The following is a 26,324-nucleotide window of genomic DNA, read 5'->3' as shown; positions in this document are numbered from 1 at the left end:
AGAATACATATAAAGATGTCAAAAACTTATTGATCACAGGCAGAACTTTAAAACTGTCTCTTTCCTCATTCCCTTCCTTAGTCCCCTCTCCAGGAAAGGTCAGGGTTGATGGGCAAGCTCATTTTCATGTCTCCCAGTGCCACAGTTTGTAATATTCACAGTCTTGAGCACAGAAGTTAAAGGCCTGAGCTTGTCTGGGTGTTCCCTTCCCAGCTCCCTTTCTGAGCCTCTAAATCTCTATTCCCATGTGGCTGCAAGAGAAGAATCAACCACTACTCAGGAGCTGCACTACCCTAAAAAGGTCTCTGGTCAAGTGTCTAAGCAAATTCTGCTCCCAGTCTTAGAAGCAACACATTAGCACTACTTACGCTACCTGGTCATTACACTACTGGTCAGCATGGGCTTTTCTCATCATCTAGAGGTAAATTTTTATAATACCAAAAAAAGGGAATAATCATCTCCTAGCAAAGTTCCTATAATGTAATACAACCATTCTCGGATCTATATTAATAGGAAATCAGTATCATATATCTTTTGCAATGGGAAAAAACATAAAACTTGTTAAAATCCCAGATGACACACCTGCTACAGAATTTTAAGAACACTCCTTCATCAGAGTAAAGAATAATTAGGTATTTCTCAGTCAAGAAATACTGGTACTAGACAGTAATCTGTTGTGTGCAGTCAAAAACAAAAAGGACAATTCAATTTGAGAAAATTCATGCTGCATCCAATGAAGTGGAAAAGTAGAACAGGCCAAACATGAGTCATCACCATAACTGAATGACTGAATAGATGTCCTGTCAGCAATATCATCTCAGAACATATTAGATAATAGACACACAGAGAAAAGAGACTAATTATAATTCCTGCTTAACAGTACACCTACTGAGTCTCCTGCATGCTCAGTAATAATAGTTTGAGTGCTTTCTGCATGGGTGTGCATTGTATTTAGTAAGAGTTAATAATAACACCTGACAGTTAATAAGTGTTTAGCAGTGCCAGGCATTGTGTTAAATGTTTTACATGAATTATCTGATTTAATGCTCAGAAGAAGCCCACAAAGTACTATTAACCCCATTTCCAGCAATGAGATAACTGAGTCTTAGATTAAGTAGAACAAGCAAAATCACACAGCTCTTAAAAGATTGCAGCCCAAATTCAAAACCAATCTGCCTGGTTTAGGAGTCCTCTCTCATAAGTACTATGAAATGTTATATAAATTACAAAATTTTACAAAGGTGGAAAATAAGTTCCAGATTTTTAAATAATTTTCCAAAAACTAATAGGTAGTTAGAGTTTTATGATAGACTCAAAGCTGCTTATGTTTTTTTACTACGCCATATGCTACTGCTTTGTCAACAAACAGAATCAGAAAAAAATTAAGCTTCTGGAACAAAGATTGAGTTTAAAAACAATAATCCTTAAAATAAGGTGCAGATTTCACCATTTTTATTAATCCTTCTTTTATTTACAATTACAGTGCACTTTGGAAGCAATGCAACAACAGGAAGCAACATGCCCAAATTTTATCACTCACCACGCAGGAAGGAACACCAGCTTCCAGACTAAACATTATTTTGAAATCACTTTATACTAAGGTTGCCAGTAGAAGCTGTCACAGCTTTGCAGTAAAGAAACAAACACAAGACTCCTGTTGGGCATAATATGCAGTCCCATAATCAGCAATGAATTAAGAGTCCAATTCTAGCTGATATGTAAGAAACAATAACAGTGACTGCTAAACTCAGATAATTAATGGAACTTTTAAAGTGTTATTTTTCTAAAGATGACTTAATGACATGTAATTTTCAATCATTTTTAATGGTTTATAATTAATTGTTTGTGTCAGTCTGCTGGCATCTCTAAAGTAATCGTAAAGTGGTTGCTAGCACATAGTGTTAATATCCAATAGTTGGGACAAACTCAGAATGAATATCATTACCACTAAGAAAAATTTACTCTGAGTATAGGTTAAAGAAATACAGTAGTTTGGACCTTAAAGACTATTTAGTCTGATATTTTCTACCTAGTAGGAAAAATTTAGACACATGGATTCAATTTTCAGAGTAAGATAACATCTAACTAGAGAACTCTAACATAATTTTCTCCACATAAAACATCTAGAATAGCAATACCCAATATTTTCACTGAAATATTTAAGAAAATACAGAATACATTTAAAAACAACACTTCCAGTGCATGGCACACACCTATAAACACAGCACTTTTAAAGGATCAGGTAGGCAGATCCCTTGAGCTCAGGAGTTCAAGACCAGCCAAGGCAACATGGTGAAATCCTGTCTCTACAGAAAATATGAAAATTAAGTGGACATGGTGATGCACACCTGTAGTCCCAGCTACTCAGGAGGCTAAGGTGGGAGGATCACTTGAACCCAGGAAGTCAAGGCTACAGTGAGCCGAGATCATGTGACTATTTCCCAGCCTGGGCAAGAGAGTGAGACCCTGTCTCAAAAAACCAAAGCAAAAACAATAAAAACAATAAAACTCTACACTGTAAAAACTTATACTTACATATTTCAAATTACTGATAGATCTATGATGAAATCTTATAAACTACAAGATATACAGTACTTAATAATCATAATCAAAGCTCGACACATGCTTTATCATTGCTAACAAAGAAAACAAGAACAATGCATTTCACTAATAGTTGGCAGGAGACACTTTCTCCTCCTAGTTTTTCCCCTTGCTAAAGATCACAAGATTTTCACAGACTATAAAGTGAGGTTATTGTTTCATGAGACACTAGATTGCCTCTTTTACTTCAAATAGTATTTCATCTTCCTCAAATATTCAGAAATGGCTACCAATGGTGCAAACTGAAACAGGTTAACCATGAATTCAAAAGATCTGCCCTAATTAAATTCCTGCTAGACACTGTAAATTGGGCCAAGGAAGCGTATCAATCCTTTCTGCATCTGGAAGCTTAAGAAACTACATATATCCAAATGAACTGGGATCACAGCCAAATATGAATCATAATCATTCTGTTGGCAAAGTTTGACTCTAGAGATATCTCATCTTATTTTATAACAAATTAATTCTTTTAAGAGCTGCTAAGGCCAAAAAATATAGCAAGTTGATGAAAATAAAATAATATTTGAAGACCAGGAAGATGAGCATATTAGTGATTATCAGATGTATCATTTTCATAATATATATTTTTAAAAACTATTTGGTCTTTTTAATAGACTTTAAATCAAGGCAAACCCTTTGAAAGAAATGTAGAGACTTCTGCTTAAATACCATGGATTGAACATCCATATTTATATCCACTCACTTTTAAAATATCACTGAAATACAATAAAGAATTATTTAGATATAAATGTAAAAGGACAAAATGAAATATAGAGAAGATAATAAAAGATGAGAAATATGAATAAATTTAGGAAAAGTCTTAGTGGAAAATTGATGGGTGGATAATAATTGAATTTTCAAAATACTATACAGAAAACTGATACCTTAATGTCTACCAAAAAAAAAAAAAAAAAGCCCAAGTGGATTATATGCAATGTATTTACAATTAAATGATATCAGACTTCTCAAAAGCAAAATTAGAAGCTAAAAAAGTGAAGAAATTCCTGAGAGGAAAGCATTTGTTTAACCATTAGTTCTATATCTAGCCAAAATATCAAATCAAATTCAAGGGTAGGATAAAAACGTTTCTAGACACAGAGTGTCTCAAAATAATTCTCTCTCATCCACATCCTCTCAGCAATCTCCTGAAGAATGTGGTCCATTGAAATAGAATAATAAACTCAGAGAAATTGATGGGATCAACATAATTAGGGAAAACATAAACAAAATCATCAGGACCAAGGAAATTCCCAAAACAACAGCACTTTATCAAACTGAGAATGCAACACATCTAGAATGGATTAGTGGAAAAATATGGAGTGGATATCTGAAGAAAAAACACTTGGACTGACAGATCTCCTTAAGGCTTATGTATTCTATAGAGTATTTAAAGAAAGATTAGTTCTATGTATGCAAAACAGTGTAGACTACTAAAAAAAAGTAACTATTAAATCCAGGAAAAACAAAAAGTCACAATAGAAAGAAAATATCATCATATTACACATGCCTCTGAAAAATATTTATGTAAAGAGAATGATATAAACAGTAAAAGTTAATAGGAAAAGCAATATAACTGTTGATAAGATACAAGAGGAAATATGTGAACATGAGGGAAGTGATGGCAAGAGAGATAACTCCTCATTTTCCATGGTAGAAAGTTAAGATAATGTCAATTTAAAATCAATGAATTGTAATATAAACATATTTTGTAGAAATATAGCAATATCACTTGAAGAATTAGCTAAAATGTTTTACAGTGGCTGCCTTCAGTGAAAAGAGCTGAGTTAAAGATTATGAGGAAATAAAAAGTAGACTAACAATTAAAAATTAAGCAGCAGATTACATACTTGAGATCAAAATAAATTAATCAGTGACACTAAGAAGAAATTTGAGAAGTAGAAATATGTACTATATTCATGGATTGTAACATACAATACTGTGATGTTGCCTGTAAATGTATTCATAGAATGAATGTATTCCCAAGTACCCCAAAAGATTTTAGGGAAAAGAAATTGGCAAACGTATTTTTAAATATGAATGATGGTGCGAAGAGCCAAGAACAGCTAATACACAATTGAAGAATAAATAATAAGATGGTATAGTACTTATTACCAAGTTAAAATAATTAGAAGAATGTGGTATTAGCGAAAAAAAGAAAAAAAAAAAAACTTGACATGGATCAATAGAACAGAAAAGAAGGCCAAAACCCCACACGCATATTGACCCTTGACTTGTGTCTGTTGCAGGTGCTGTTAACAGCTTTCACCTTAAAGTTTTCCCAGGACCAGGTCCTTAGGTGATTGGAACCACCTGATGCAGAGGTGTCTGAAACTTATGCCTCTAACCCAGGGATTCCCAAAACCAGTTATGGACATGTTGTGGCACAAAAGTCCCGCTCCTTTGCCTCAGTACAGGCTCTGCAGCACAGTACAAGTTATGTTTCAGAACTCTCTGTGGGATCAGCTAAGGCTAGGCTTCCCCTCTAGCCATGTATTTCTTTAGGGCTTTCCTCTCTCTTTCCAACAATGTTTCCTTCTTCTGCCTACAGATTTCTTTTAAAGTACTTCTGTAATAAGTCTCTTGCTTTAGAAAACTCACCTGAAGTTCCGTATCTGTGGAACCCAAAATAAGACACAGCTGAATGCAAAATAAATGTTACTGATATATTCTTATCTACTAAATAAGTTGCCATCAGCTATTAGATGAATAGATGAGAGATGCATTTTATATACTATATATACAAAATCTTCATAATAAATGTGTATGGTATGTTGTGTGTTCTCCATCCAACAAAGTGATAGTGACTTAGTGAATGAGTAAGTTAAAATTATTATGGGAAAAAACTTCACAATATGTGTAAAGAAGTTTAAAAGTTATTAAATAGGGTTTACTTGTGATATGGTTTGGCTGTGTGCCCACCCAAATCTCATCTTCAATTGTAACTCTCACAATTTCCGTGTGTCATGGGAGGAATCTGATGAGAGGCGGTTGAATCATGGAGGTGGATCTTTCCTGTGCTGTTCTCATGATAGTGAATGAGTCTCATGAGTTCTGATGGTTTTAAAAACAGGAGTCTCCCTGCACAAGGTCTCTTTTTTTACCTGTTGCCATCCACGTAAGATGTGACTTGCTCCTCCTTGCCTTCCACCGTGATTGTGAGGCCTCCCCAGTCATGTGGAACTGTAAGTACAATTAAACCTCTTCTTCTTGTAAATTGCCCAGTCTTGGGTATGTCTTTATCAGCAATGTGAAAATGGATTAACACAGTAAATTCATAAGAATAGAGTGGGGCATGGCTGAAAGGCTACTCAAAAATGTGGAAGTGCCTTTGGAACTACATAACAGGCAAAGGTTGGAACAGTTTGGAGGGCTCAGAAGAAAGGAAAATGTAGGAAAGTGTGGAACTTCCTAGAGACTTGTTGAGTGGCTTTGACAAAAATGCCGATAATGATATGAGCAACAACGTCCAGGCTGAGGTGGTCTCAGATGGAGATGGGGAACTTGTGAACTGCAGCAAAGGTGACTCATGTTTTAGCAAAGAGGCTGGTGGCATTTTGCCCCTGCCCTAGAGATTTGTGATACTTTGAACCTGAAAGAGATGATTTCGGGTTTTTGGTAGAATAAATTTCTAAGCAGCAAGGCATTCAAGAGATCACTTGGGTGCTGTTAAAGGCATTTCATTTTATAAGAAAAACAGAGCATAAAAGTTTGGAAAGTTTGCAGCCTGAAAATGCAATAGAAAAGAAAATCCCATTTTCTGAGGAGAAATTCAAGTCACCTGCAGAAATTTGCATAAGTAACAAGGAGCCAAATGTTAAGCCCCAAGACAATGGGGAAAATGTCTCCATGGCATGTCAGAGATCTTCATGGCAGCCCATCCCATCACCAGCCTGTAGGTTTAGGAGAAAAAATGGTTTTGTGGACCAGGCTGAGGGTCCCTTTGCTGTGTGCAGTCTAGGGACTTGGTGATCTATGTCCCTGCTGCTCCAGCCATGACTAAAAGGGGCCAAGGTACAGCTTGGGCTGTTGATTCAGAGGGTGTAAGCCCCAAACCTTGGCAGCTTCCACATGGTACTGAGCCTGTGTGTGCACAGAAGTCAGGAATTGAGGTTTGGGGACCTCCACCTACATTTCAGAGGATGTATGGAAATACCTGGATGTCCAGGCAGAAGTTTGCTGCAGGGCCAAGTCCTCATGGAGAACCTCTGCTAGAGCAGTGTGGAAGGGAAATGTGGGGTTGCAGCCCACACATAGAGTCCCCACTGGGGCACCACCTAGTGGAGCTATGAGAAAAGGGCCACCGTCCTCCAGACCCCAAAATGGTAGATCCACCAAAAGCTTGCACCCTGCACCTGGAAAAGCCACAGACACTTAAGCCAGCCCATGAAAGCAGCCAGGATGGAGGCTATACCCTACAAAGCCACAGGAGCAGAGCTGCCCAAAACCATGGGAACCCATCTCTTGTATCAGTGTGACCCAGATGCAAAACACAGAGGTAATTTTGGAGCCTTAAGATTTGACTGCCCTGTTGGATTTTGGACTTGCATGGGGCCCTTGGTTTGGGCCAATTTCCTCCATTTGGAACAGCTGTATTTACCCAATGCCTGTACCCTCACTGTATCTAGGAAGTAACTAACTTGCTTTTGTTTTATAGGCTCATAGGCAGAAGGAACTTGCCTTGTCTCAGATGAGACCTTGGATTGCGGACTTTGGAGTTAATGCTGAAATGAGTTAAGACTTTGGGAGACTGTTGGTAAGGCATGAGTGGTTTTGAAATGTGAGGACATGAGATTTGGGAGGGCCCAGGGCTGGAATGATATGGTTTGGCTGTGTTCTCACCCAAATCTCATCTTCAATTGTAATTCCCACAATTCCCACGTGTCGTGGGAGAAACCTGGTGAAAGGTGATTGAATTATGGGGGTGGATCTTTCCTGTGCTGTTTGTCATACTGAATGAGTTTCATGAGATCGGATGGTTCTAAAAACAGGAGTTTCCCTGCACAAGCTCTCTTTTTGCCTGCTGCCATCCATGTAAGATGTGATTTGCTCCTCCTTGTCTTCCACCATGATTGTGAGGCCTCCCTAGCCATGTGGAATTGTAAGTCCATTAAACCTCTTTTTCTTCCCAGTCTCAGGTATGTCTTTATCAGCAGAGGGCTGATAAAACAGACTAATAGAACTTGTATGAATTCATATTGATGAAATAAACAGAAAAATATATTTTATATGCAAGGATCTTTATTGTAGCAGTAGTTATAATCATTAAAAGCCAGCAAGATATTTGAATGGTCAAAACAAGAGAATATTATGTAGCAATTAGAGGCATTTTTCTATAATCATTTAAGGATATGAATGGTAAGGGGAGGAATCAAAAACTACATATACAATGTAATCCCACTGACACTTAAAGTGAAAATATTTTTGCTGGTGTGAATGGAAAAAAAGATGAAAAAAATTACAGAAAAATGGGAGCAGTACTTATCTCCAGATGATGAAACTGATAAGTTTATGTTTCTTTATACTTTCCTGTAAATTATAAAATTTTTATGATTAGCATGAATTATTTTTATAATCTAAAAGATATATTTTGAAAGTCCATGGCTTGTGTCTCATCTTTGAAACCCATTAATTTAAATACATTCATTTACTTTTTCATGATGATCATCTAATAGAAGATAAAGTTATTCATTATCATATGCAAATTTTTAAAATAATCTTGAATTTCTAAGTAAATACTGCTTTTTAAAAATTAAACTGTTTAATTTTGGGCATTTCATGGGATAAATAGCCACTATTTAAAACATATATTCCTGGAGCCTAGAGAAATTGTCAGAGCAAATAAACTAAATGTCTGAATTACTACCAACTCCATCTTTCCTGGTCCATGACTTCTACTGAATCTTCTGAACATTTCCAGTCTGTGTTTAAAACTACAATGTGCCTTGGTCTGTGGGACAAATCCAGGGAAGTACTACAGGGCTTCAGAAATGCAATGTGGTTCTTGTCACAGAAATACGATCACTGACGTGTTGAGGTTGGATACTCAGTTACACTTGTTTTATTTCACAAAAACCCTTAAAGCTTAAGGTAAAGGAAGTCAACATATCTTTTATTTACTTATTTTCATTTCATACTTCTTTTCAAAGATATTTTTATTTTTCAAAGTCAACGTATTTTGTTTAAACAATGTTTTAAAATTGCTGCAATGCAACTTGATCTAGGAACACTCAAGAGGGCACTCATGTTTTCAATATAGCTCAGTTAGGAACAAAGGTTTTACAAATAGAAGGCACTTAGTGACCTACTAGTTTAATCCCATCACTTTTCAAATGAAACTGAGGCTCACAGGGTTAAGAAACTTGTCAAAGTTCAAATCCAATTATGACAGAGCTACTATGTATCTAATTCCAGTGTTTTTTTAACACCCAATACTGCTCAAATACCTGAGATCAGATGGTCAAGTCTGCAATTTTCTGATACTTGAAAAAAAAAAAAAAAAAAAAAAAAAACAGAGGTCACATGAAGAAAACAGCTGCAAATTGCATTATCAGTGATTATCTCTACTTTGGAGGAGGAAAAAACATGTTTTTATTTTTCCTAAATGGTAAAAATGTTGTATCTGCATGAAGTTTGTTTACATTCATCATTAACTTTTCTTCTAAAATTTTGTGAGTGAATACAGTGAGGCATTTTTTTCTTCTTTTAATGAGGCAAGGTGCAAGTATTACCTATAGTTAATTAATCTTAACAAACAAGCCAGTATTTCAACTGGGATTTTGATGTGTGAAAAATAGCACTTTTAGGACCTGATCCTGGCAGATCTGACTTAACAACCTGTAATTTAAAAAATAGCAAACTAGGAGTCACTCACCTCATGGCCTCACTATATGAGAAGACAGAATTTCATACCAAAGCAAAGTAAAACAATTTTTTCTACTGCTTATTAACAGTAAATTGAAGACACAACAATTTATAGAGATTTATTAGTGAAGAGGTAGATACTGGTTTAAAGAGACTTCTGTGCTGCTCTAAAGCATGCCTTCAATAGTGAATACAGAACTAGAGGTAACCATTACACATACTATTGTATACCAAAAAATTACTGGTACATCATGAGTCAGAATTATCAACATTTTAAATTGTAATAACTTCTAGTATGTTTATCTATGATTTATTTATATTCTGCCATGTTCCTATTATGAACTAAGGATGGCTTACAAAAATACATATTATAAAATACAGCACAATAGCAGAAATTAAAAGTTTTTAAGAAAAATAAGGCAAAAATAAAATTAGTTCAGGAAAACATGAAGGAACTACGTATGTGGGAGGTGGGGAGAAGAAGGAATAGTCTAAGTATGCTAACGTCCTTATTCATAGTTAAAAATCTGGAACCGTATTAAAAAAACAAAACGTAGTTAAGAAATTCGGTGACCTCATTCTCTTAAATTTTTGGACTTTTTTTTAATCTTAGAGAAATATTCTAGGGATTTATATTGCTTTGTGATTAAAAAAAAACAACAACAAATATTTAGGCCAGGCACAATGGCTCACACCTGTAGTCACAACAATTTAGGAGACAAAAGCAGGAGAATTGTTTGAAGCCAGGAGTTCAAGACAATTCTAGGCAACAAAACTAGACTCCGTTTCTACAAAAAAATATAAAAATTAGTCAAGTGTGGTTGTGCACACTTGTAGTCCTAGCTATTTAAGGATAAGGTTGGGGGGCAGAGCAAGATGGCCGAATACGAACAGCTCCAGTCTCCAACTCCCAGCGCGAGCGACACAGAAGACCGGTGATTTCTGCATTTTCAACTGAGGTACTGGGGTCATCTCACTAGGGAGTGCCGGACAATCGGTGCTGGTCAGCTGCTGCAGCCTGACCAGCGAGAGCTGAAGCAGGGCGAGGCATCGCCTCACCTGGAAGCGCAAGGGGGAAGGAAATCCGTTTTCCTAGCCAGGGGAACTGAGACACACAACACCTAGAAAATCGGGTAACTCCCACCCCAATACCGCGCTTTAAGGAAACAGGCACACCAGGAGAATATATCCCACACCTGGCCGGGAGGGTCCCACGCCCATGGAGCCTCCCTCACTGCTAACTCAGCAGTCTGCGGAGACCTATCCGCAAGGCAGCAGCGAGGCTGGGGGAGGGGCGCCCGCTATTGCTGAGGCTTAAGTAGGTAAACAAATCCGCTGGGAAGCTCGAACTGGGTGGAGCTCACAGCAGCTCAAGGAAGCCTGCCTGTCTCTGTAGACTCCACCTCTGGGGACAGCTCACAGCTGAAGTCCAATAGGGGAAGCAGCAGGGGCTGGTGCAGACGCGAACGACTCTGTCTGACAGCTTTGGGGAGAGCCGTGGATCTCCCAACACGGAGGTTGAGATGCGAGAACCGACAGACTGCCTGCTCAGGTGGGTCCCTAATCCCTGAGTAGCCTAGCTGGGAGACATCCCCCACTAGGAGCAGTCTGACACCCCACACCTCACAGGGTGGAGTCACCCCGAGAGGAAACTTCCAAAGGAAGAATCAGACAGGTACACTCGCTGTTCAGCAATATTCTATCTTCGGCAACCTCTGCTGCTGATACCCAGGCAAACAGGGTCTGGAGTGGACCTCAAGCAATCTCCAACAGACCAACAGACAGTCCTTCCGACTGTCAGACGGAAAACTATCAAACAGGAAGGACACCTATACCAAAACCCCATCAGTACGTCACCATCATCAAAGACCAGAGACAGATAAAACCACAAAGATTGGGAAGAAGCAGGGCAGAAAAGCTGGAAATTCAAAAAATAAGAGCGCATCTCTCCCTGCAAAGGAGCGCAGCCCATCGCCAGCAACGGATCAAAGCTGGTCAGAGAATGACTTTGACGAGATGAGAGAAGAAGGCTTCAGTCCATCAAACTCTCAGAGCTAAAGGAGGAATTACGTACCCAGCGCAAAGAAACTAAAAATCTTGAAAAAAGAGTGGAAGAATTGACAGCTAGACTAATTAATGCAGAGAAGATCATAAACGAAATGACAGAGATGAAAACCATGACACGAGAAATACATGACAATACACAAGCTTCAGTAACCGACTCGATCAACTGGAAGAAAGAGTAGCAGCGATTGAGGATCAAATGAATGAAATGAAGCGAGAAGAGAAACCAAAAGAAAAAAGAAGAAAAAGAAATGAACAAAGCCTGCAAGAAGTATGGGATTATGTAAAAAGACCAAATCTACCTCTGATTGGGGTGCCTGAAAGTGAGGGGGAAAATGGAACCAAGTTGGAAAACACTCTTCAGGATATCATCCAGGAGAACTTCCCCAACCTAGTAGGGCAGGCCAACATTCAAATTCAGGAAATACAGAGAATGCCACAAAGATACTCCTCCAGAAGAGCAGCTCCAAGACACATAATTGCCAGATTCACCAAAGTTGAAATGAAGGAAAAAATCTTAAGGGCAGCCAGAGAGAAAGGTCAGGTTACCCACAAAGGGAAGCCCATCAGACTAACAGCAGATCTCTCGGCAGAAACTCTCCAAGCCAGAAGAGAGTGGGGGCCAATATTCAACGTTCTTAAAGAAAAGAATTTTCAACCCAGAATTTCATATCCAGCCAAACTAAGTTTCATCAGTGAAGGAGAAATAAAATCCTTTACAGACAAGCAAATGCTTAGAGATTTTGTCACCACCAGGCCTGCCTTACAAGAGACCCTGAAGGAAGCCCTAAACATGGAAAGGAACAACCGGTACCAGCCATTGCAAAAACATGCCAAAATGTAAAGACCATCGAGGCTAGGAAGAAACTGCATCAACTAACGAGCAAAATACCAGTTAATATCATAATGACAGGATCAAGTTCACACATAACAATATTAACCTTAAATGTCAATGGACTAAATGCTCCAATTAAAAGACACAGACTGGCAAACTGGATAAGAGTCAACACCCATCAGTCTGCTGTATTCAGGAGACATCTCACATGCAGAGACATACATAGGCTCAAAATAAAGGGATGGAGGAAGATCTACCAAGCAAATGGAGAACAAAAAAAAGCAGGGGTTGCAATCCTAGTCTCTGATAAAACAGACTTTAAACCATCAAAGATCAAAAGAGACAAAGAAGGCCAGTACATAATGGTAAAGGGATCAATTCAACAGGAAGAGCTAACTCTCCTAAATATATATGCACCCAATACAGGAGCACCCAGATTCATAAAGCAATCCTTAGAGACCTACAAAGAGACTTAGACTCCCATACAATAATAATGGGAGACTTCAACACTCCACTGTCAACATTAGACAGATCAACGAGACAGAAAGTTAACAAGGATATCCAGGAATTGAACTCATCTCTACACCAAGCGGACCTAATAGACATCTATAGAACTCTCCACCCCAAATCAACAGAATATACATTCTTCTCAGCACCACATCGCACTTATTCCAAAATTGACCACATAATTGGAAGTAAAGCACTCCTCAGCAAATGTCAAAGAACAGAAATTATAACAAACTGTCTCTCAGACCACAGTGCAATCAAACTAGAACTCAGGACTAAGAAACTCAATCAAAACCACTCGACTACATGGAAACAGAACAACCTGCTCCTGAATGACTACTGGGTACATAACGAAATGAAAGCAGAAATAAAGATGTTCTTTGAAACCAATGAGAACAAAGATACAACATACCAGAATCTCTGGGACACATTTAAAGCAGTGTGTAGAGGGAAATTTATAGCACTAAATGCCCACAAGAGAAAGCAGGAAAGATCTAAAATGGACACTCTAACATCACAATTAAAATAACTAGAGAGGCAAGAGCAAACACATTCAAAAGCTAGCAGAAGGAAGAAATAACTAAGATCAGAGCAGAACTGAAGGAGATAGAGACACAAAAAACCCTCCAAAAAATCAATGAATCTAGGAGTTGGTTTTTTGAAAAGATCAACAAAATTGACAGACCGCTAGCAAGACTAATAAAGAAGAAAAGAGAGAGGAATCGAATAGACACAATAAAAAATGATAAAGAGGATATCACCACTGACCCCACAGAAATACAAACAACCATCAGAGAATACTATAAATGCCTCTATGCAAATCAACTAGAAAATCTAGAAGAAATGGATTATTTCCTGGACACTTACACTCTCCCAAGACTAAACCAGGAAGAAGTTGAATCCCTGAATAGACCAATAGCAGGCTCTGAAATTGAGGCAACAATTAATAGCCTACCCACGAAAAAAAGTCCAGGACCAGATGGATTCACAGCTGAATTCTACCGGAGGTACAAGGAGGAGCTGGTACCATTCCTTCTGAAACTATTCCAATCAATAGAAAAAGAGGGAATCCTCCCTAACTCATTTTATGAGGCCAACATCATCCTGATACCAAAGCCTGGCAGAGACACAACAAAAAAAGAGAATTTTAGACCAATATCCCTGATGAACATCGATGCAAAAATTCTCAATAAAATACTGGCAAACCGGATTCAGCAGCACACATCAAAAAGCTTATCCACCATGATCAAGTGGGCTTCATCCCTGGGATGCAAGGCTGGTTCAACATTCGCAAATCAATAAACGTAATCCAGCACATAAACAGAACCAAAGACAAGAACACATGATTATCTCAATAGATGCAGAAAAGGCTTTTGACAAAATTCAACAGCCCTTTATGCTAAAAACGCTCAATAAATTCGGTATTGATGGAACGTACCTCAAAATAATAAGAGCTATTTATGACAAACCCACAGCTAATATCATACTGAATGGGCAAAAACTGGAAAAATTCCCTTTGAAAACTGGCACAAGACAGGGATGCCCTCTCTCACCACTCCTATTCAACATAGTGTTGGAAGTTCTGGCTAGGGCAATCAGGCAAGAGAAAGAAATCAAGGGTATTCAGTTAGGAAAAGAAGAAGTCAAATTGTCCCTGTTTGCAGATGACATGAGTGTATATTTAGAAAACCCCATTGTCTCAGCCCAGAATCACCTTAAGCTGATAAGCAACTTCAGCAAAGTCTCAGGATACAAAATTAATGTGCAAAAATCACAAGCATTCTTATACACCAGTAGCAGACAAACAGAGAGCCAAATCATGAATGAACTTCCATTCACAATTGCTTCAAAGAGAATAAAATACCTATGAATCCAACTTACAAGGGATGTAAAGGACCTCTTCAAGGAGAACTACAAACCACTGCTCAGTGAAATCAAAGAGGACACAAACAATGGAAGAACATACCATGCTCATGGATAGGAAGAATCAATATCGTGAAAATGGCCATACTGCCCAAGGTTTTTTATAGATTCAATGCCATCCCCATCAAGCTACCAATGACTTTCTTCACAGAATTGGAAAAAACTGCTTTAAAGTTCATATGGAACCAAAAAGAGCCCGCATTGCCAAGACAATCCTAAGTCAAAAGGACAAAGCTGGAGGCTTCACGCTACCTGACTTCAAACTATACTACAAGGCTACAGTAACCAAAACAGCATGGTACTGGTACCAAAACAGAGATATAGACCAATGGAACAGAACAGAGTCCTCAGAAATAATACCACACATCTACAGCCATCTGATCTTTGACAAACCTGAGAGAAACAAGAAATGGGGAAAGGATTCCCTATTTAATAAATGGTGCTGGGAAAATTGGCTAGCCATAAGTAGAAAGCTGAAACTGGATCCTTTCCTTACTCCTTATACGAAGATTAATTCAAGATGGATTAGAGACTTAAATGTTAGACCTAATACCATAAAAACCCTAGAAGAAAATCTAGGTAGTACCATTCAGGACATAGGCATGGGCAAGAACTTCATGTCTAAAACACCAAAAGCAATGGCAGCAAAAGCAAAATTGACAAATGGGATCTAATTAAACTAAAGAGCTTTTGCACAGCAAAAGAAACTACCATCAGAGTGAACAGGAACCTACAGAATGGGAGAAAATTTTTGCAATCTACTCATCTGACAAAGGGCTAATATCCAGAATCTACAAAGAACTCAAACAAAATACAAAAAAAAACAAACAACCCCATCAAAAAGTGGGGAAAGGATATGAACAGACATTTCTCAAAAGAAGACATCATACAGCCAACAGACACATGAAAAAATGCTCATCATCACTGGCCATCAGAGAAATGCAAATCAAAACCACAATGAGATACCATCTCACACCAGTTAGAACAACAATCATTAAAAATCAGGAAACAACAGGTGTTGGAGAGGATGTGGAGAAATAGGAACACTTTTACACTGTTGGTGGGATTGTAAACTAGTTCAACCATTATGGAAAACAGTATGGCGATTCCTCAAGGATCTAGAACTAGATGTACCATATGACCCAGCCATCCCACTACTGGGTATATACCCAAGGATTATAAATTATTCTACTACAAAGACACATGCACACGTATGTTTATTGCGGCACTATTCACAATAGCAAAGACTGGAATCAACCCAAATGTCCATCTGTGACAGACTGGATTAAGAAAATGTGGCACATATACACCATGGAATACTATGCAGCCATAAAAAAGGATGAGTTTGCGTCCTTTGTAGGGACATGGATGCAGCTGGAAACCATCATTCTTAGCAAACTATCACAAGAACAGAAAACCAAACAGCGCATGTTCTCACTCATAGGTGGGAACTGAACAATGAGATCACTTGGACTCAGGAAGGGGAACATCACACACTGGGGCCTATCATGGGGAGGGGGGAGGGGGGAGGGATTGCTTTGGAGAGTTATACATGATATAAATGATGAATTGATGGGTGCTGACGAGTTGATAGGTGCAGCACACCAACATGGCACAAGTATACATATGTAACAAACCTGCACGTTATGCACATGTACCCTAGAACTTAAAGTATAATAAAAATAAATAAATAAATAAATAAATAAGAAATCTCATTCAAGATATGGGAGCTCCACCATGTGGTATGTTCCCTGGGAAGCCACTGGGTCCCCCACCACCTCCACTGGGGCTCCCAAGCTAGCTAGGCTTTGCTTCTTCAGGAAGCTCCAGGTTCTCTGAGACCTTATAATAGTACCTTGATGGAAAAGTTGAAGTCATATTTTCAGGCTTGCTTTGCTTCTCTGGTGAGTCGGAACTATGTCAATGGCACCAATCAGGAAGAAATTCAAACTGGTGTTGATCAGTGTATCCAGAAGTTTCTGGATATTGCAAGACAGACAGAATGTTTTTTTCTTCAAAAAGATTGTAATTATCTGAAACCAGACAATGCTATCAAGGAGGATTTCTTAGAACTAAGGAATGAATTATAGTGGAAAGACATGCTGGTCCAGAACTTGACACAGTTGGGGCATTCGTGGAGGTGCTGGAGGACATCAATGTGCAGCACAAAAAGCCAGCTGACATCCCTCAGGGTTCGTTGGCCTATCTTGAGTAGGCATCTGCCAATATACTTGCACCTCTGAAGCGAATCTGAGCAAAAGGACAAAGACTGTCAGCACGAGAGTGGCTGGTATCTGAGACAACTCTATGCAGACACTTTTTGCCACACATCCCTTCTTGTGGACTTGACATTTTGGAAGAACTCTGCCAGAAAATGAGTTGATTTTAGTTTTACGCTCCCATCTAAAATTTTTTCGCTATTTTTATAGCTGTTAATTTCTTGGGTACCTTATAAAAATGTCTCTGGCTTGGGCAAACCAAGTAAATTTTTTTATCTTTAGCAAAGTTTTAGAGTATTACTGTCATGTCACTTACAGATTATTTTTTATAATTTTTCCATGTTTTAAAAAAACTTTTTTATGACTTTTCATCTTTTTATATATGGTCTTGATTGTTACATTAGTCTGATCTCATGTAAAAATTATAATAGCCTGAGAATCAGGGGATGAGGATTTTGGTTGTAGGACTTTTATGATAATTACCCCATTCAGTGGTAGTTTAGAAAAATACGAAAGTTTGCTCTGTTTCAAGACTTCAAATTACCCCAAGAAGAATTTAAGGCAACAACATTTGTAATGCTTACATGGAAAATAAACAATATGCTCCTGAATGACTTTCAGGAAAACAATAAAATTAAAGCAAAAATAAAAAAAATTCTTTGAGATAAAACCAGAACACAAAATATCAACATCCTTTGGATGCAGCAAAAACATGGTTAAGAGTAAAGTTTATAGGGCTAAACACCTACATCAAGAAGTTAGGAAGATCTCAAATTAACCATCTAGCATGATGACTAAAGGAACTGGAAAAACAAGAACAAACTGCCCCCAAAGCTAGCAGCAGAAGAAAAATCACTAAATTCAGTCCAGGACAGAATGAAATTGGGACCCAAAAATCCATACAAATAATCAATAAAGCCAAAGGTTGGCTATTTGAAATAATAAACAAGATCAATAGGCTGGAGCTGGATTAATGAAGAAAAAAAGGAGAAGATCCAAATAAGCACAATCAGAAAAAAAAGGTGATGTTACAACCAATACCACAGAAATACAAAAGATCCTCAGAGACTATTAGGAACATCTCTATATACATAAACTAGAAAATCTAGAAGAAATCGTTAAATTTCAGGAAACACAAAACCTCCCAAGATCGAATCAGGAAGAAACTGAAACTGAACAGATTAATAATGAGTTTCAAAATTGAATCTGTAATGTAAAACCTACCAACCAAAAAAAGCCCTGAACATGATAGATTCACAGCTGAATTCCACCAGATGTACAAAGAAATGTAGGTATCAATCCTACTGCAATTATTACAAAAAATTGAGGAGAATCCAACTCATTCTACAAAGCCAGCATTATCCCGATACTAAAACCTGACAAAGACATAACAAAACAAAACAAAAAGTAAGAAAGAAAAGAAAACTACAGGCCTACATCACTGATAAATATAGATGCAAAAATCCTCAATGAAATTTGAGCCAACCAAATCCAGCAGCACATCAAAAAGTTAATCTACCACAATAAAGTAGGCTTTATTCCTAGGATGCAAGGTTGGTTCCACATATGGAAATCAACAAATATAATTCATTACATAAACAGAAAAGAAAAATCATATAATCATCTAAAAACATGCAGAAAAAGCTTTCGATGCAATCTAACATCACTTTATGATGAAAAACCTTTACAAACTAGGCATCAAAGGAATATATCTGAAAATAATAAGAGCCATCTATGACAAACCCACAGCCAACATCGTATTGAACAGGTGAAAGCTGGAAGCATTCCCCTTAAGAACTGGAACAAGACAAGGATGCTCACTCTCACCACTCCTATTCAGTACAGTACTGGAAGTCCGAGCCAAAACAGTCGTCAAGAGAAAGTATTTCTCTCTGTGAACAATATGATTGTATACCTAGAAAACCCTAAATATTCTGAGGAAAAGCTCCTAGAACTGAGAAGTGACTTAAGCAAAGTTTCAGGACACAAAAATAACGTACAAAAATCAGTAGCATTTCTATATAAGAATAATGTCCAAACTAAGAGTCAAATCAATAACATAATTCCATTTAAAATAGCCACAAAAACAATAGCTAGGAACTGATCTAACTACAGTGATTAAAGAATTCTACAAGGAGAATTACAGAACACTGCTGAAAAAAAACTTAAAAAACATAGCTGACACAAACAAATGGAAAAACATACCATGCTTGTGGATGGATTGAAAGAACCAATATTATTAAAATGGCCATACTCCCAAAAGCAATCTACAGATTCAATGCTATTCCCATCAAACTACCAATGTCATTTTTCACAGAATTAGAAACAACTATTCTAAAATTCATATAGAACCAAAAAAAGAGCCCAAATGGCCAAAACAATCCTAAGCAAAAAGAACAAAGTGAGAGGCATCACTTTACTCAATTTCAAATTATATTACAAGGCTACAGTAACCAAAATGGCTTAGCAAAGCCATTGGTAAAGGTACAAAAACGGACATATGGGTCAATGGAACAGAACAGAGAACCCAGAAGTAAAACCACACACTAACAACCAGTTGATCCTTGACAGTCAACAAAAATAAGCAATGAGGAAAGGATTCCTTATTCAATAAATGGTGCTGGGATAACTGACTAGCCATATTCAGAAGAATGAAACTGGATCTCTACCTTTCACTATATACAAAAGTTAACTCAGGATGGATTAAATATTTAAATCTAAGACCTACAACTGTAAAAAATCCTCAGAGAAAACCTAGGAAATACCCTTCTCAACATCAGCCTTGGTAAAAATATTTATTGCTAAGTCCTCAGAAGCAACTGCAACAAAACCAAAACTTGACACGTGAGACCTAATTAAACTAAAGAGCTTCTGCAGAGCAAAAGAAAAGGTCAACAAAGTAAACAGACAACCTACAGTATGGGAGAAAATGTTTGCGAACTATGCATCTGACAAATTTCTAATATCCAGAATCTACAATGAATTTAAGCAACTCAACAAGTCAAAAACTAATACCCCCATTAAAAAGTGGGCAAAGAAATGAACAGACACTTTTCAAAATAAGACATACAAGGGGCCAACAAACATATGAAAAAATGTTCATCATCACTAATCATCAGAGAAATGCAAATGAAAACCACAGTGAGATACCATCTCACACCAGTCAACATGACTATTATTAAAAAGTCAAAAAACAGATGTTGGCAAGGCTGCAGAGTAAAGGTAACATTTATACATTGTTAGTGGGTGTGTCAATTAGTTTTATCGCTATAGAAAGTAGTTTGGAGATTTTGCAAAGAACTAAAAATAGAACTACCATTTGACCCGCTAGTCTCATTACTTGGTATATACTCAAAGGCAAATAAATTATTCCACCAAAAAGACAGATGCAACTCGTATGTCCATTGCAGCACTATTCACCAAAGCAAAGACATGGAATCAACGTAGGTGCCCACCATCACTGGACTGGATCACGAAAATGAGGTACTTATCCAGCATGAAATACCACACAGCCATAATTAGAATGAAAACACGTCCTTTGCAGCAACATGGATGCAGCTGGAGGCCATCATTCTAAGTGAATTAATAGAGGAACAGAAAGCCGAAACACATGTTCTCACTTATAAGTAAGAGATAAACATTAGGTAGTCATGAACATAAGGATGGGACCAATGGACACTGGGGACTACAGGAGTAGGGAGAGAGGATAGTTGAAAAACTACCTATTTGGTACTGTTGGGTACCTATTGGGTACTATGCTCACCACTTGGGTGATGCGTTTTCCACCTGACGCCAAACCTCAACATCATGCAATATACCCTTGTAACAAACCTGTACATGTACCCCTAAATCTAAAATAAAACTTGAAAAAAAGTTAAATAATTATCAAATATTATATGCTCTGAGAATTCTGTCTTCCTACTCCCCCATCATACCTTTTCCCTACATTCTGCAATCCCTTACCTCACCTTTCATGTCTCTTCTAGCTCAGTAAACTATTAACCAGTTTGGCTTGCTCAAGCCCAAACCTAGGGTTACCTTTGGTTTCTCACCTTAAATCCATTATCAAGTTCTATTGACCCTACTTTCCAAAACTTTCCCTAATTTATCCATGTTGATGCATCTGCACTACTACCATCTCAATCCAAGCCAACATAATTCTCACTTGGACTAGGCAATAACCTTCTAATTGCCTCCTGACTAACACTCTTGCCCCACTTCAATCCATTTTACACATGACAGATGAAAGTACCTTCTAAAACATAAATCAGATCAATCGACTGCCCTGTCCATTATACTTAAAGTGAACTCTAAAATGTGGTACTTAAATTCTTTTCTAAATAGTCCTAACCATCAAATTCTAGCCTACTCAAAAGTCTTCATCCCATGCCACTCTTCACATTGCCTAATATTTTCTAAACTCCTTCACAGTTTACTAGTATCTGCTTGGAATCCATTCTTCTCTGAAATTTGACTTGTGTAGTTTTTCTTGTTATTCAACCACATTTGATTGTCTCTACTAACAGGTATAAAGAAAAAGAAATTTCCCTAAACATTAGTTGTATACCAGATAGCATGGACAAAATTACTTTTCTCAAGTAGAGAAATCACATTCAGAACACTACCTGCAAATGGGTTGCTATCTGATTAAGTTTATAGTATTCCTCTTTCCTTCTTCAGCCTCTGCCTCTCTTCTGCACAAGACAAACAGATAACTTTAATGGGGATGTGATATTAGTAACCATCTCTGCTTCTTGGAAGCACTTGATTGTGCTACAAACATTTGAAATCCCTCCAGGAGAGCTGTATTGTTTTGTTTACTCTTAGGGCAAGAAGAGGCAGTTACAAGGGCCTTCAATTTGACCCTCCTTGTTAACTAAATATGTCAGGGAACAAATGTGGGTATATTCTTTAATTGCTGAGAATATCCCTTCTAGCAGTTGCCTGATCTTTCAGAGTCAAGCAGCAGCTGCAGCTGGCAATCTAACTTGCTCCAGGATTTGTCATACCCATTCATGTGTTATGAAAACATAATATGTCATTTAGACATGATGGGTTCTAAACTATTTTGTTGTGCCTGATGCCATCAACATCAGCTTCAGAATATGGATCCTCACTTGTATGTAGACAAAGACAATGACTTACACAACCATTTTTCCATCTTACTGAGATAAATTCATATGACTCTCCAGACACTCATACAGCCTTGGGTTATGCAATGTATAGTAATTAACATTGCACCTTCTTGATTGTACTGCCTTTGTGGCTAAACCAAACCAATACAGTGATGATTCAGATCAAATTAATCAACAAATCCCAAACTGCAGTTATCTGTGCCCTTCAAGTTTTGTCTGTTTGTAGAGGAGAGTAGATCATAGAACGTCTCTCCTTTGGGAATGGGATTGTAGTCCTATCTATTGCCGTCGTAATTATTGGCAATGAAACCAAAGATCAGCAGTTCATTCCAAACTCCCTTGAGAAGGTGATAATGGATAATAGACTGACCTTAGATCACATCTTGTCCATCTCAAATGAGACCTACTGATCCTCTTAGCACTTATTAACAGTTGACTGGGTCCACAATCTTGTGGGGCATAGTTGAGGTCAATACTGCAGATTGGTCTCAAACGGCTGCTTGAAATTTTGTTGAGAGTATCCATAATTACATGCCGTATGAAACAAATTAAATGGATTTGGATTTAGCCTCTGTTTATCAGATTAATCAGAGTGGCCAATGGAGTGCACATACATGTGAAAATGTGAGTTTGGCTAAGAATAATTAGGGCGAAGGGGATTTATGGAAAGGCAATTTGCCATGAACTCTGAGCAAAACTGCATGATCTTGTATTCCATGAGTAGAAGGTCCTGACTGCTCTCAACCTCCAGCATTTGACAAGATTGTGTTTTCAGTGGCCAACTTTCAGGTATGAGGCAATGTTTCTGACAGTCGAAGAGCATGCATGCTATATACAAAATAGGCGATTCACCAAGCTCGTTGTTCTTCAGTTACAACTAACAAACCCACTGTGTGAACATCATCCACTTGGGCCCTCTGAATTATCCCTTGGGACTTGGGAAATAAGGAGAAATGATGCAAACATGATGCCCATGCTGCTTGCTATGGTGTGAATAATAAAGTTTCCTACCCTGGCCCAGAAATCTCATTTCTCCATGTCTTCTGTGAAACTGTAACAGGTATCCATAAAACTGTAACAGGCTAACTTAGTAGCTTCCAAGGGGAGGAAAATTAAATCCCAGACTTTGACAATAGTGACTGTTAGGTTCAGGTTTTAGTCAACCACCAGAGCACACTGTTAGAGCCTCTCCTATGTGTTCAAGGCAACACATTAAATCTAGAGTCTTTATTAGAGAGAGAGAGAGAAAGAGAAAGAAGACAGACAGAGAGAGAGAGAGACAGATGCCCTTATCACCTTCAGGTTTCTCCTAACATAAACCGGCAAAATCTTATCATTTGGGGCAAGTTTGGTATCTTCTTCTAGGTCACACTTTGTATTTATCTTCCTGTATCTTATAGGACCTTGAGTCTAAATAAATGTCTAGAAAAAAAAATGAGAGGAGGTGGGACTGAGATTCAGAATGATCAACATTCTCTAGAAAGGTGATTACTTCAAAAGAGCTCATCATAGATTCTTCACGCAAGGGAAGCTAATCTTCTCTGGCAGTGGGGAAGAACTGCTTCTGATGACAAGGGAGACCGAATGGAATTTGGGAGCCTTTAACTCAGAACCATCCAAGAAAGTACATTCTCGAAAAATCCAGTTTCCAGCCTTGGAATGCAGTGGTGATAGTACTGAGGTGACAACAGACATCTAGCACAAATGTAATAGAAAATAATTTATTGCATAAGTTTCAATATTATGCAAAATGATAAGATGAGACATGCCTCAAATGTTGTCCCCCTCTCCAACTCATACCTAATTTGAATTTCATTTATGGGTGTAAGTAAAATTAGAAGTTTGTCTTGTGTTAAAATGGAAATTTAAAAAGTTTAATAAAATGTCTATGCTACTTTGAATGAATCAATATGATGTTTTCTTGAGATCAAGTTTTAAAAAAGGGATAAAGAAACCGAAAATATGGAACTTTAAGTTCTTGAGAGGAATCTATTGCACAAAATAAAAACAAGAGGAGATAAAAGAAAATCAAGATATTGGGGAGATGAACTACCGTTTTGCCCAAGGGTAGGCTGAATGGAGTACAGGGAAAATTTCGTCCTACTTCCAAGGTAAAACAAATACAATAATTTAAAAGTATCCTTATTACATTGTCACAATAAACTCATAAGTTTAAAAATGGGTCATTTACAGAGAAATTAAGATTTCGTTTTATTTTATAATTAAATTTTTAATCCTTGCAGCATAAAAATAAACAAACTTAACATGATGCTCATGATATAAAAGATAATTATGTTTCTATCAGACAAATTTGAATTCCACTTTGCTTTTCTTAATGGTTAGTAGGATTTTTTCTGTTTTATTTAGAAAAACTTCAATTGATTTTTATTGATTTTTAATGGTCCCTCCTCGTCAAAAATAAAAAGTAGTATGATGTTTCTTTCTCAGTTAACTCATTTACCAGCATTACTGGGAGTCAATAATCTAGAAAGTGATCAAGCAATTGAGAAAGCTGAATTTCTTCCTGTGTTTATTAGGAATATAAAAAAACTGCTGCTAGATTGGACTAGCACACACACAAATCAACAATGTTGAAGTCCCTAATTCCTTTCCACTAGTTATTAGAAGAGATCCCAGGATATATAAAAGAAATTGTAATCCCCAAAGAAGACATCTAGGCAAAATTGCCTGAATGATACAAAAAAGATATGTTGGTAAGGAAAAAGAGAAAAGATTAAGATAAACACCAGAGTTTGCAGAGCAAAATGAGAAGAGCTGAGACTAGTAATCCCCTGTTGATATATGATAGGAAGCACTGGTGCACAGTGCCTTTCAAGATACTGGCACTATGAACTGAATTCATTACAGAACATGATATACCTGTGCTCTGTCTGTGAAGGTTCTATGTCAAAAATAATAATGGAGATCAAAAATTTCAATCTTACTGACAGTGCCGAGGGATGATGCCGTAAGACTGTGCTGGCAACTTCATCTTAAAGTTCTGTTTTCAATTATTATAAATGTTCTAAAAAAAACACTTTAGTGCTGTTATTTTTCAACTGGTCTCTTGGTGATACTGTAAGAAAGATTGAGCAAAATCTATTCAACTGTTTTGTGTATTTCATCTAGTAAATATGTATTATTTTATGATATTAATCCATAAACGTGTCACAGTATTGTTCCCTGTACTGATCAAAATACATTTCCTGGGATTTAGGATTAGATATATTTTGTAAGCACAATAAATAGTAAATTAAAGTTTTAACAAAACAAAAAATGAAAAATAGAAGAGAAGGCAAGAAATATATAGTATAAAACATGATAAAGAGTATTAACCTAAGTCACACTCTTAGGTAAAACATATTTGTTATAAGTATATTTTCACCCCAATTTAATAATGTCACATCAAAAACCTGCCTAACGAGTAAGTTTACTTGAATGATTTCTAATGTGTCCCCCAACCTTCCCTAATTGACATCTTACCTAATGTCTAAAATTTAATATTTGAAATTTTCTCTTTCAGACTAAAACAGTCAAGTTGGTTGTTGAAAATGGTACATTAAGCTTTTTCAGACCTTTCTCCTTTAATGTAGAGCATGTATATGATTCCTGAGTATGGAACAATCTGGAGACTTCTCAGAAACATAATATTAAATATAGAAAATACATGTCTCATAATGATGCCTACAAGTATGATATCTAAATAAAGTTGTAAAACACACAGATACACAAACTGCACATGCTGGTTACAGACATATGTAAATGTAATAGCATGTAAAATCAGGAAAAAGTACGATTTTTAAAAAGTGAAGTTCTCTAAAAAGGAAAGAAAAATACCTATAATGAAGAAATTCAAACAATATAAATAAGATAAATATATCTGAATTTAGTTATTTTTAAATATTATCTGCTTTAAAATAACAATATATCTGTTTTAAATACTCCACAAGACTTAAGATTCTCTCTTTGCTGTTACTATCAAGGTGTCTTAAGATTTACTTAGTTCTTATTATGATAATGTCAAAAATCACTCTATTTTCCAACAAATATCACTATTGTATTCCATGATACATCTTGTCTTTATTTCTGATATTTAAAAATTCTGAACACTGAGAATTCTGAACACTCAGTACTTGCGTGAGTCTTGAGCACAGAGAGATGCAATCACATTTCTCATCA

General features: G+C 37.1%; 1 pseudogene; it reads left to right on the top strand.

Moving 5' to 3' along the window:
• The first annotated feature begins 16,514 nt into the window (after positions 1 to 16,514).
• On the top strand, positions 16,515 to 17,089 carry LOC117094187 (annotated as a pseudogene).
• The last annotated feature ends 9,235 nt before the right edge of the window (positions 17,090 to 26,324 follow it).

Source organism: Trachypithecus francoisi, unplaced genomic scaffold (genome assembly GCF_009764315.1).
Source record: "Trachypithecus francoisi isolate TF-2019V2 unplaced genomic scaffold, Tfra_2.0 Lachesis_group13, whole genome shotgun sequence".
In the NCBI taxonomy this organism is placed as follows: Eukaryota; Metazoa; Chordata; class Mammalia; order Primates; family Cercopithecidae; genus Trachypithecus; species Trachypithecus francoisi.
Note: the sequence above shows the minus strand (reverse complement) of the source record. Positions and strands in the feature narration are given on the sequence as shown.